This window comes from Macrobrachium rosenbergii, chromosome 43, assembly GCF_040412425.1.
Source record: "Macrobrachium rosenbergii isolate ZJJX-2024 chromosome 43, ASM4041242v1, whole genome shotgun sequence".
Classification (NCBI taxonomy): Eukaryota; Metazoa; Arthropoda; class Malacostraca; order Decapoda; family Palaemonidae; genus Macrobrachium; species Macrobrachium rosenbergii.
Window position 1 is genome coordinate 18,812,615 of NC_089783.1, and position 13,886 is coordinate 18,826,500.

Sequence of the window (13,886 nt, forward strand, 5' to 3'; positions counted from 1 at the left end):
CTCGATATAAATCCCAGGGAGACTACCGCTGCAATGTGTATCATTGTTTGGGTCACGTACGTGAATATATAATTCTAAGGTTTTCTTTCCCCATAAGATAAGCGACAGCTCTTTATGTAAGTCTTAAATTTCATTTTGAAAAGACAAGTTAATTAAGTGACGCATAAAAAACCAAATGCCAAATTTATTATAGCGTTGTGATGAACAAAATCTTTAGTATAAGGGCAAAGTTTTCATCATCATAAAGCTTACCGTTTAATATTCGTACTCTCTATACGATTTATCTGTAAATTCTTTTGCGAAAAACTCAGTAATTACTATAAAAAGGCCTAGGCAAGGATGTTAATATTCTAAAAGTTTAATCATAAATTCCATCGATAATTTACACACTTTTGCTAGACTCATAATTTACATATATTTCAAGTTCCTTACGTGGTTGAAAAATATAAAACTAAATAACATATCCCCCAGTATATGTTCTGTTCGTTTATTAATAAGATAAATTCTCTGTTTCTTTAAAATAAAATTGCTTTTATCATTTCTTGCCACGAGAAGTGATTCTTTTTTAAGCACGCCGAGAATTTTGGGGGGATAAATCTTATGAGAATCATACTGCACATATATATTATATATGATATATATGTAATATATAAATATATATATATATATATATATATATATATATATATATATATATATAAGTGTACATATATACATACAGTATATATATTATAAGGAGGATATCTCATTATTTATTTGAATCGAAAAAGATTTAGAAATATTCTAACGTCATCTGAAAAATCTTGGTCTACCAAGATTTTTCAGATAACGTTAGAATATTTCTAAATCTCTTTTCGATTCAAATAAATAATGAGATATCCTCCCAATAATATATATACTGTATGTATATATGTACACTTATATATATATATATATATATATATATATATATATATATATATATATATAAATATATATATATATATATATATTTTATATATTACATATATATCATATATAATATATATATATATATATATATATATATATATATATATATATATATATATATATATATATATATATATATATATATATATGATATATATGTAATATATATCATATCTAATATATATATATATATATATACATATATGTATTTATATATATATATATATATATATATATATATATATATATATATATATATATATATATATATATATATATATTAAGACATATTGTGCCTAGATTCCCACAGAGCAATGTTCCTAGTCTGATGTTATTTTTAGTGTATTCATGTGATATGGTTGTTGGCCTGGAACAAAGTCTGTTCAGTATACCGGTGGTGCCATGCAACATTTACAACTGATTGAAGGGTATAGGGACCGGCCTTGTCTATACCAGGTAAAAAAGCGACATTTATAAAAATCGAAATGAAAAGTGCAAGGCGTATGCAGAACTTCTGTCGTTGCCAGGAGTTTCTCTTCCACTGACCGAATTCAGTTAGCAGGTTCCATGTAAACACGCTCTCGGCTCAACAGACGTGGGCACAATGCTTCGATACCATACCTCGACACTGATCCGAAGTGTTCCCCAAAACCATACTTGCCCACGTATCGTGTATAAGAGGACTTAGAGTGGTTCGTGGTGGTAGGTTACTGTTTCCTAATATTAGCATATATGACTTGGACCAATGATGGTTGGTTTCTTGTTTGTTAGTTTTTCCTAGGTTGTATTGTAAGAGAGATCTTTCCCATTCACAATTAATCCCTGGTCCTCGTTTTCTGCCGAGAGCGACCAGATTTGCTGAACATCAGCACCAATATTCAGTACATATACTGCATCCCCCTTCTTCCTTCCCTTTGTACCTTATGTGGTAACCACTTGATTGATCTGAACAAAATTTGGCGCTTGGCCATCATCTGACCCAATTTAGTTAATAGGTAGGTTTCACATCTGTACCCCTTCCACTTCCCCATCCCGCTTCCCCCTTCCCTTTGTAACTGATGTGGCAAATAAACTCTACGGGTTTAGCATACATAATTTTATTTACTAGAACCAGAGAAATATATTATTAGAAATGCTTTCCTTTCCTGTGATTAATAATTCTGTATCAAGGTTTGTGTTTAGGTTTAGTGAGGTGTGCTAAGGTTAGAGCGGTTGTTTCAGTTAAGTGAGGATTCGTGTTTAGTGTGTTTAGGTTTAGTGTGGGTGAATAGGACAGTCAGCACATTAACATCTGGATAAAATGGACAGTCAGCACGGTAATAACTGGATAAAACGGGCAGTCAGCACAGTAATACCTGGATAAAATGGACAGTCAGCACGGTAATACCTGGATAAAATGGACAGTCAGCACAGCAATACCTGGATAAAACGGACAGTCAGCACAGTAATACCTGGATAAAATGGACAGTCGGCGCCGTAATACCTGGATAAATGGGACAGCCACGAGAGTAATATCTGGGTAAATAGGACAGTCACTACAATAATTTCTGTATACAATGGACAGTTTCCACAGTAATAACTGGATAAATGGGACAGTCAGCACAGTAATACACGGATAAAAGGGACAGACAAAACAGTAATACATGGATAAATGGGGCAGTCATCACAGTAATACATGGGGGGCAGTCACCACAGTAATACGTGGATAAAGGGGACAGTCTCCACAGTAATGTCTGAATAAAAGGGACAGTCAGCACAATAATACCTGGATAGAGGGGACAGACAGTGCAACAATAAATGGGTGAATGGGACAGTCACCACAGTAATACCTGGATAAAAGGGACAGTCATCTACATTTTATATATATATATATATATATATATATATATATATATATATATATATATATATATATATATATATATATATATATATATATACATATGTAAATATATACAGTATGTATGTATATATACTGTATATGTATATATACATTATATATATATATATATATATATATATATATATATATATGTGTGTGTGTGTGTGTGTGTGTGTGTGTGTGTGTGTGTGTGTGTATATTATTTCCACGGCAAGTTACTCCATATAAAAACACGGCTATCACTTTTTCGTTTTTCTTATTAACGGAAGGACCAAATGACTTCTTAAAATGTTTATGAATCGCTCGCTGAACTACTTAGAGATTCGACGTAAATCATTTCTATTGTGCAAGCATTCATGCGCTTCGATAAAAAAAAGGATAGCATTCTATTTCGACACCCTGGTAATCACGTTAAGCCAGAATTCTCTTGTTATCCATTTACCCCAGTTATGTAGTAAGTATCAATACATTCCCTTCCCATTAACCTGTCATCCACCACCCTCTTTAAATGATAAAAAAAAATATATTAAGAAGCGAAAGAAAAGAAGCAAAAATTCAGATTCCCTTTACCAATAGTTAACATCGTAATCATGCTACTTTTAACTGGTGTGTGTGTGTGTGTGTTTGTGTGTGTGTTTGTGTATGTGTGTGTGTGTATGTATGTGTGCATTCATTGTTGTATATTTATATATGAAAGGATGTAAGTATGTGTGTAAAAAGTATCTAAACTTTATGTATACGGAATTTCTAATATCTTGATATACTAAGTGATACTACACTTAGTATATCAAGTATATTATTTGGGCCTCATTATTGTATTCCCAACTAAGCTAAAGACTTCATATTAATTTTTTTTAGGAAAGTTCATCATTAAGCTATAAATGTACACCAAACTCCATTATCCTTTTATGGTTTCGACAATCTTATTTTTCGTGTTTATTTTACGGGCTTCCCTTGAGCAAGAGCCCGTGCCAGCATAAGGCTGGCATAATCTAAGACGACGACGACAATTTATATTGAATTTAATAAAAATACTAAATGCTCTTTTAACGCGATTCAGCGAATTTCCATTGGGATAAATCTATCCGTTAAAAAAATGTAAATTCATATCCAAAATGCTTTTGAATCTGATATTTTCTGCAGTTTGTACGCACAGAATAGGAATCCAAATGTTTTGGACAGTACGTTCATGGTAATTTGTGGCATATATTGATATTTGCATAAATGTAAACTGTGAATTTGATATTTCGAAATACATAGTGAAATGCTAGTGTTCCGCCAATATTTCAGCTCCCCATTATAATTTGGTGTAGGTGGTTATCATGTTAACTAAAAGAATACTTCCCTTTCTGTGTTACAAAGTAAAGGTTTTTAAAATCATGACTGAAATATAAAGTATTTAACACTTATCAGAAGCAATTCTCAGAACATCCACTTGGTTCTTTTTTTCTGCAACGCAGTGCTTCTTTTTTTTCTCACCTTACGTCCCTCAATCCGAATTTTTGACAAAAGGAAAGGTTCAACAAAGCAATTAATTCTCCCAGAGAAGGAAAAAAGCTTTCAACGGTTTAATCCCACCAGTTTAAACACGCAATAAACTTTAACACGATTTTATTTCATATTTATTTTATTGATGATATTACCTGATGAATGATTAAGCCTACATAAGTTTTGATTAAACAAAAAAACGTGTGGTAAACAATGTAATGTCACTGCATTGCTAATGCAAACGTTGGTGCATTGTAGTGTAACGGAAATTCTTAGTATGAATGACAATCACATCTGGTCGTTATCCTATGTCGTTACAAAGAAAAAAAAAGGAAGAGAAAACTTGACTTATGGACTTCTTGGAATGTATAGTATTTGACGACCAAGTAAAAGACTAAAGTAATTTTTTTTATATGATAATAACTGAAATATTACCCAATTACTCGATAATCACGTAAGGCTAACCAACTTAAAGGGAGACAGCTACCATATCAGGAAAAAAGGGGGACTAGTCATTTCAATATATCGTATTCCGTATATTGGATTGTAAGTCTACTCTAACAAAATAATTTTACTCGCTTTATGGCCTATTTTTGACATAAATGTTACTTCCGTCAACACTCTCTCTTCAGTGAAAAAAATAAATAGGTAACCAGAAACAATGGAAATATGAAAATATCTAACTGGAAAAGCATTGCTGTCTTTTTTTTTTTTTTTTTGGCCCCATCAACTTCATAACATGCAGCACTCTGTAAGTTGATTTTGTCAGCATGATATCCCCACTGTTCTTTTATTCTCAAGGTCCTTCCATATAAATTAATATTGAAGATCAGAGCTTTAAAATATCATTTTTCTTTGTAGTTTGCAATGAAACGTCAACAGGTAGGTAAGTTTTTCATAGGATGGTATTAGGGGCAGCTTGTACAAAATATTGTGATGAACATTTTTGACCCGTGCACAAATCTTTCTTTTTTTTCATTAATTCCCTCAGCATTTTTTGCTCATCCTCTTCCGTGAAATGCCCTTAACTCAACGTCCACAGCACACGCGCTCTCGTGTAGAATTAATGATACATAGTGGACAAACTAAGGCGATTACAAAGGCTGTGGCTTTTAAAATGGGAATGAATTTTTGTCAGCAATCCAAGTGTTCAGCTTGTTTTATATGAAAAATGTTTTTTTGAAAAGAGTGAATAAAAGAAATTTAATAGGTTTTGTTTCAAAAATCATGTGTGTTAAAGAAATCTACCAAAATTAAATTTACATACAAATAAACAACACGAAAAGGAAACAAGCCATGGCAGGTGACTCAAAAGGTATTATTTTGCTTCCAAGAATTCATATAACTGAGTGAGATAGCTATTTCCGCTCTCTTTCAAGGCATGTTCCATAGTCCTATGAAACGAGTGTCTGGAACTTCTTAGAAGTAACCAAAACCCAGTATTGCACATGGGTACCTTAGCTAGACATTTTGAAATAATAATTAAGTGTCATGATTCGTGATACACACACACACACACACATATATATATATATATATATATATATATATAAATATATATATATATATATATATATATATATATATATATATATATATATATATATATATACATATATATATATATATATATAGTCTCTGTCTCCTCTCTCTCTCTCTCTCTCTCTCTCTCTCTCTCTCTCTCTCTCTCTATATATATATATATATATATATATATATATATATATATATATATATATATATACACACGTTGTGTGTGTATGTGAGAAAGTAGAGTGTATCACGCAAGCAAAACATTTACCTTTTCTGGGCACAAACTTTGATTTTTTGTTACTTTTTCAACTATTGAGATTTTCCGTATAGATACTGGACCCAAGTTATGGTTGTAAGAATTAACCCTGACGAACGCAACTCTCCGAGCAAAGTTATCCGTGTTTTAATTGTCCGAGAAAATAATTGTTGGCTGGATATTTTAACTCTGCCTTCAATGTCCACTTTTTTCATGGTTTGCCGTCTTAACATTATTATTAATACTAAAATAATTATGGTTTTTATTTTCCACCTAAAAAATACTGCACTTTTCTTACACATTCGTGTCAGGCACTTAACAAATAATTTTAAATAACTTTATAGTTCTAGTCCAGAATGTCACGAGATTTGCTACTAAATTAGCGTCTAGACACTGTCAAAAAATTATTACGGTAATATAATGCGTTGCTGGGGCGACTGTATGTTAGAAATAAATATAATGTCAGGCTTATCGAAAAGGGAATATCAATAGACTACTGTGGAAATCATGAAGGTCATTGCATACTGGGCAATTTATAAGCCCACAGCGAGAGAGGAAGGTCATAGGCAGGGATACCCATTGGATATCTTCACTATTCGTGGGCGGTGTTTGCCTTGGTCGTGGATGTTGTGGCCTGTCCACACTAGCAGGCATGCCCGACGGGCACTTCCAGCTGTTTATATTTTCTCTCGCTTCTGAAGCAGTGTTACCAGACAATCGCATCGTTCTGTCTCCATACTTGGTTGATAAGTTTAGTGGAACGGGTTATGGGAACAGTGTTTGACCGTCGGGCAGTGCCCGTTAGCGTGGACAGGGCTTTAGAAAGACAAAAAAAAAAAAGGTCAAGAAAAAGTCAAGACGTTAAAGCATGCAGAAAATCGTGTTTTGAATACTAAGATTCCTTTAGTGCTTTACTGTATTACAAATAAGTCACGATCTACTAGTTTTATTTCGTGCCAATGACTAGCAAAAATAAGTGATAACAAAACGTTCCTTAGTGAATTTTTCTAGATTTTTGTGCATCTTACAGACATTTTATGAATCTCATGAAGCTTCATAATGTCTTGTGTTTGGGGTTCATAAACTTTTCTATTTGTCACAAGTGAAGCAAACGCTCTTCGTCTAATTTACATAAACAAATACGTTCTGTCTCTATGAACTCCGTAAAGCTCTGATCCTTTTCCCCTTAATCCGATGTATATGCCAGCCGTCAGTTTTCTGTTAGTCATCTAATTATTAGGGTGATTAAGAGTGGGAATTCAATAAAAAAAAATTGTGGAGTCGACTTTTTTAGCTAAGTTACCCATTTCTCTACTTTAGGCATTGGAGAAGTGGTGAGATTATTCTGTTGCGGCTGGAAAATCTACAGGTGATGTGAGTTTTTTAGCTGTGGTAAAGAATAAGGGGTAAGGGGACGTATGCTCTCGCTGAGGCATGGGAGGAGGGTGGACTGGCAACACCGGGACCCCATAGCCCTCAGGTTAGCGGAAAATATCCAGTGCGGCATCAGATACCCTATCCAATGGACGTTTGCGAACTGGTGTTATCCAGTCGATTGTTTCTGCATTTTGTACAGTTTGAAGAAAAACAAAATTTTTTTTAGCTCACATCATCCTCACTTTACCTTGGGTGGTTTCGCCATTGCTGAGTAATGCACAATTAAGCGCAGCAGGTAGGCTGAGATATGCACATTTCTTTACCTGTAGAGTTGTGAGCCCAAATGTAAACATTTTGGCCGACCCTGAAAGGCGGTATTTATGGCTTCTACAACAGATTCAATGTTTGAATGGTTCTAGGCATCGTGCTTACACCATACAAAATGGGAAAACAAGCACGTTAAAAGAAGAAGACTAGTGGCGAATGAAATATTAGACTTGGGTGTCAGGGGCGACTGTTGGAGGCTCATTGGCTATCAATATTGATAACAACTGTACGGTCCAGCACTAGCTAATATACTACTTTTCTTTAGATATCTCTTCACGTCAATACCTAAAAGAAACTGTGGCTTGGTATGAATAAGTTTTCTAAAACTGCAAATACTAGGGGCTTTCCACCATGAACGACTGTTCACAAAGTACTGTAGGTGGCTATTCACAAACGTGCCACACAATGGATGACACTTAAAACTGAACATGTTGCTTTTCTTTACGTTAAAAACGATAAAGTAATTTACAATTTGCCAGTACTCCGACTTGGAATTGTCTAAGTTTCCAAAAATGATGACGCAGTGTTGAATGAAACCCTTCGAAATGCATAGTGAAATAAATGCTAAATCAATGTATGATTTACGAAAGCCAGAAGCCTAATTGTTTTGAACTAAAACCGTTCTCGATTCACAGAACTTGGTTCTTTGTCGACCTTTTATAGAGATGGTGAGAATGCAGAGCACACAAGTGTTCATGCATAATTAAAACAAGGAGAAGTGGCAACTACTTTCGAATGTTCTTGGGACTTAATGGAAGATGACTTCATTTATAAAAATCAGAAATGATGTAAACAGCTCTGTATTTGTGAACCAGATGTAAGCTAGCATTTCCATTTCCAGAAAACCCTTGATGCAAAAGTCGTAAATGTTCTCAGATACACCATTAATGTCAGCTAGTATAGTCACTGAAGTCCTTCAGCATTAGTCAGACTTTATTAATACACGACGAAGAGATTCTTGGCTACGGACCGGTAATAACAAAGGATTCTCTCTTGCATTGGGAACCGAAGTGGTTCTCTCCTTAATGACTCTCATTACCAAACACTGATCAATTATTCTCTTTTGGTTTCAACTGAGAGTTTCATCAAGAGCCATTAAAAGGAATTAAAATGTCCTTGCTTGGCACACTGGGCTGGACAAACAGATAAATGAAATGTAACACGTATCCGACATTGATTTTTTGATTTTTAAAGTCATTTTTCCTTTCTGGAAGCCAAGATAAATGAACACTGGTGTATTTTGACTTTTAACAAGTTAGTGATAGGGTTCTTATAATCATATAGTTACATTAGCAAAAGGCACTCTCTCTCTCTCTCTCTCTCTCTCTCTCTCTCTCTCTCTCTCTCTCTCTCTCTCTCTCTCTCTCTATATATATATATATATATATATATATATATATATATATATATATATATATATATATATATATATATATAATATACAGTATATGTATATATATATATAGATAGATATCCAGATAAAACTGAGTTCAATAAAAATGAAGTTAGATGATTCATAAATGCTTTATAATACGCAATATTAGGTATAAGATATGCAAACGGAATAACGAGACTGTAAAGAAATATTTTGCAGCAAACCCTATCAAAGTAAGGTCATTATATTCCTATCGCTGAATTAGATACTGAAAAAAATAAACTGTTTTCTCTGTACCCAGTCGCTGAATATTTCATCATATATATATATATATATATATATATATATATATATATATATATATATATATATATATATATATATATATATATATATATACTGTATATATTACTTAAGTAATTACATACTACAGTATTTCGGATATGCACAATTGCCAGGACATGGCTAACCGGCGATTCTAAAATACCTCCGGGAGGTGGGACGCTGTCCCGCTTAGTAAATTGTTATCGACCGTTTGGTATGAAGTAATGGGACCTAAAATGCAGATGGGTTTCTCCTGAGGTCAGTGGCAGTCACCTCATTCAATTTTATGGAAAGCGATGAAATAAAATAAAAACCTCCTTGCTGCTTTACTTGGTGTGAAAATTAGTAAATGGCTCTAGGAACAGAGGGTTTTGCCCCATAAACTATACACAATTACTAACAATCTGAGAATGACAGAAATGATGTCTTGGATTTCCGTTGATGCACAGATAGAAAGATGCAGCGCATAGGAAGAAGAGATTCATGATGGAGGATCTGCTTCAGGACAGAATGGTGGGAGTTTTTGCACTTACTGAGAAATGAGTGCAGATGTGGGAGGGACAAGGAGTTATTGCGTCTGGAAAAGATGGATTTTTGGCATAGCTATTGAGTAGGCGACGCTTGTATTGGTCGAGATGATTCTGCGGTTTGATGAAAGAGTATTCATACGTTACTGAAAAGTGTGTGTTTGATAGCTTGAGGGTGGAAGGGAGAGCTTGAATCTATGGCTGGATCTCTTTAGAGAACGTGGAGTGATGGATATGCCATGCATTTTAAATGAAAAGGTGAGAGAGGAAGAAAAGGCGTTGTTAGTATGGGAATCCCTGAGTAAATGAGAATGGAGATATTCTTGTTGAATCTCTTGGACGGTGGCTTGAATTTCAGAAATACACGGCTTCGAAAAGTGAATAATGATAAATGTTATGAGGAAAGGGAAGTAACGGATTTCCCATTGTAACTCATAACGCAGAATAGACGTAAGAAGTTGGCAAGTGTAATGATAAAATGGTGGGTGGGTTGGGGCATATCTGATCATAATTTAGTTGAAGAAAAAGTTAAGATAGATATAATTTTAAGACGGATATGAAGTGGGGAAACTAGTCTCTAACGCAGTCAAGACAAATACCTGATATCAAATAAGAAGAGTCTATGATGTGAAAATGTATGGCCTATTGGACAGACCTAATGATACGGAGATGATTGGAATAGACAAGTGTTTACGAAATTTCTTCATGAAATCAGAAGCAAGGGGGGGGGGACGTTTTTTTGGGGGCACAGGCGAGAGTGGGGAGTACATGGGAAGTTTAGCGATCAGCAAAACTAAAATTATTGCTACATGCGCAATTGCATAATAGAGCAGAAGCTCATTGCCGGTATATAGAAAGGTGGCTATGGTAGTTAAAAGCGAGAAGAGTAAGACAATAAAAAACCGAGATAGTGAAAGAGAAATTTATGAGGCTAAAAATTTTTCTGCAAAGAAGTAAATATAGAGAAAGAGTTTTATGAAATAAAAAATTTTACAGTAAAAGATGAAAATACAGAGAGAAGTTGCCTGAAGTGAATTTATTCTTTGGTTGGTGAAGTGATTATGGTAAAAGTTTTAAATGCACTGCATTGAGTAAGTCTGAAAATGCAAACGAAGGTAACTGTTGAGGATATAAGTATTGCAATTGCGAGGATGAAGAGTGAAACAGCACCAAGACTTCCTATAAATACCTTAGCAGACTAAGGCAACTGAAATGCCTACCATTCAGCAGGAATAAAAAAGAATTATAGCCCCTCGCAACCCACAGCCACTGGAACCGAGAGAAATAGCCTGGAGCCATTCCCACTGACTACCTCAAAACTCAGCCTCACCAGCACCTTTGCCAGTCATACCAGCTACCTTCACTCCTGTACACATCGCTGAATCTTCTATGCACCGATATTTCTTTTTCTTTTTTTATTCATGTAATCTGCAATCATTGGTGTTGTTGCCACTTTAGCAAAATTACATGAAGCACTGATGTCTTGATGATATTTTTGGATATGCATTACTGTAAAGCAGTATTTGAAAATATAACAAGAAATGTTGCATTTGATATTTATATTAAAACACTGATCGATAGAAAACAAGATAAAAATTTCTGTTATCGGCTTTGATTAGTTACTTTTATCAACACCAACAACAAAACAAAAAAGGTCTATACTTGGGAGACCTTTGGCCACCCCCAATACTAGGATCATGAAGAGGACCATGGATCGATTCAATTTGAGCATCGGCTGAGCCTGTCAAATTTTTCGTTTTTGTTCTGCTTAACGTTAAGTTGCACAAAACATTTTCTTACATTATTATTTCTGCAGCTTTTATGAAACAATGACCGTAATATATATGTGTACCTGTGTTTCTAATTAAGTCATATTTAAAGAGGTCAAGAGACAAACAGCAACAAGACTCGAGTCACTGTCATATTCATCCTCTAAATGCCAAGGGAGATATAATGTCTTCTGTAAAAATCTTCAACAACATCAACCATATCACTTAACTGCACAAAACGCCCATGAGCAACGCGTTGACTGTCTAAACACTGCATCACCTCCCTTCATCCAGTAGGAGTCTCATGATTCCTTAATTATGAAAGTTTTCCTTGAAGATACCTCTTCCACTTCCTATCGGTGGCACTTTCTAGCTCTCAAAATATTCTATTCTAGCAACAAATCATAAGAACATAAACTTTTCCAGCTTATGATACACTAGTCTAACAAAGTTAAAAAATCTAAAAAAGTTTACCCATCTTATGGATAGCTCTGTTCGCTCTTGCATAATTTTATTGCTTAACTTCAATAGTTAGTCAGTCTGTAAACTTACTGCTCCTAAGGCAATATTAATCTACAGTACCAGACATTGTTGCATTAGAAAGTTCCAGTATCTTGCCGCCGAGATTCAAGGTGTTCCAAATACTTAAGTGCTTACCAGAGGACTCCTTTTTATTCTTTTGCTAGATGCCAAAGAATAAAACATTAATATTCTCAACACGATGCATGATGCGTAACCACTACATAGCCCCACAAACACACATACGAACACACACATATATATATGTATATATATATATATATATATATATATATATATATATATATATATATATATACACATACACACACAATATATATATATATATATATATATATATATATATATATATATATATATATATATATATATATATATATATATATATATATATATATATATATAGGAGCTCGAGCTCGCCTTTTTATTCTGTTCAGAGTAAAATATTTCAATTCCTACAGCAGTTTATTTTTCACTTGATATTTTCTATTTGCACTTATTAAACATATGTACAAACGTTCTACAGAATAAGCTGGTAGTAATTTGTCCCATATATTGATATTTACTTTTCTGTCCAATGTGAATTTGATGTTTCGAATATAAATAACGAAATATATTTTCGTTTATATTTCTATTTGTATATTCCGCTTGGGGGAGAACGTATCCGCGCTACTAAAATATTAAATCCCCAGATTAATATTTGCGGAGAAAATATATAATGACGAGTACAAAATACAACCGTTACCATTATCATAAAACCAGTTAGTCTTACAAATAAGAGTGAAATATCCACACATTTAGAGTCATGTTTTGTATCTAGAAATAGTCTTTGATTTCGCAAGCTTCCCTTGACTCACTCTAAGTGACATGTCGTATGGTATTAATGTTGCATGCTCTTTATTAAATGGATTTTGATAATTTTATTAATGCCACTACTTATATGCTCATTAACTATACCTTTCTTATTTATTGTTAAGCACAGGATGGGAATCTGATGTTCTTATACAGATCAGGTGAGAAGGCTATGTTATGAAACGAATTTAGGAAATAATTGGGACAAAAATAAATAGTAGGGCTTAATGTTAGAAAAAAACATATACGAAGGCCTTGAAATATTGTGTAATTTAGAATCTGGTAATCGCAAGGAATACTGATAGTCTGAAACTTGCGGGGAATTATTAGTTATATCGCCAGAAAAACCTGTTGTTTAAAATCTTTTTATTCATATAATGAAGACATTATTCTAAACTGTTATATGAGGGGCAGTTGCTTTAGTAAAAGGGACTGGTTTAGTGTTCTTATATGAATTTGGAGAATCTGATCATCACTCTTTCTTTACGGAATGATCGCAGATGCGCTTTGGAGTTTTCTTGAAAATACTACATGACGCTCGCATGATATAGTGTTTCTTCGTCTGTCTTTGGTGTTGACCAGATAGCTTACGAACACAATATCACGAAATTAGAAGAGCAGGAGTAGGGGGAGGTGCCGAGCCCTGACCTGGCCGGCGGGGTGGGGGGGATACTAACCGAAGAGC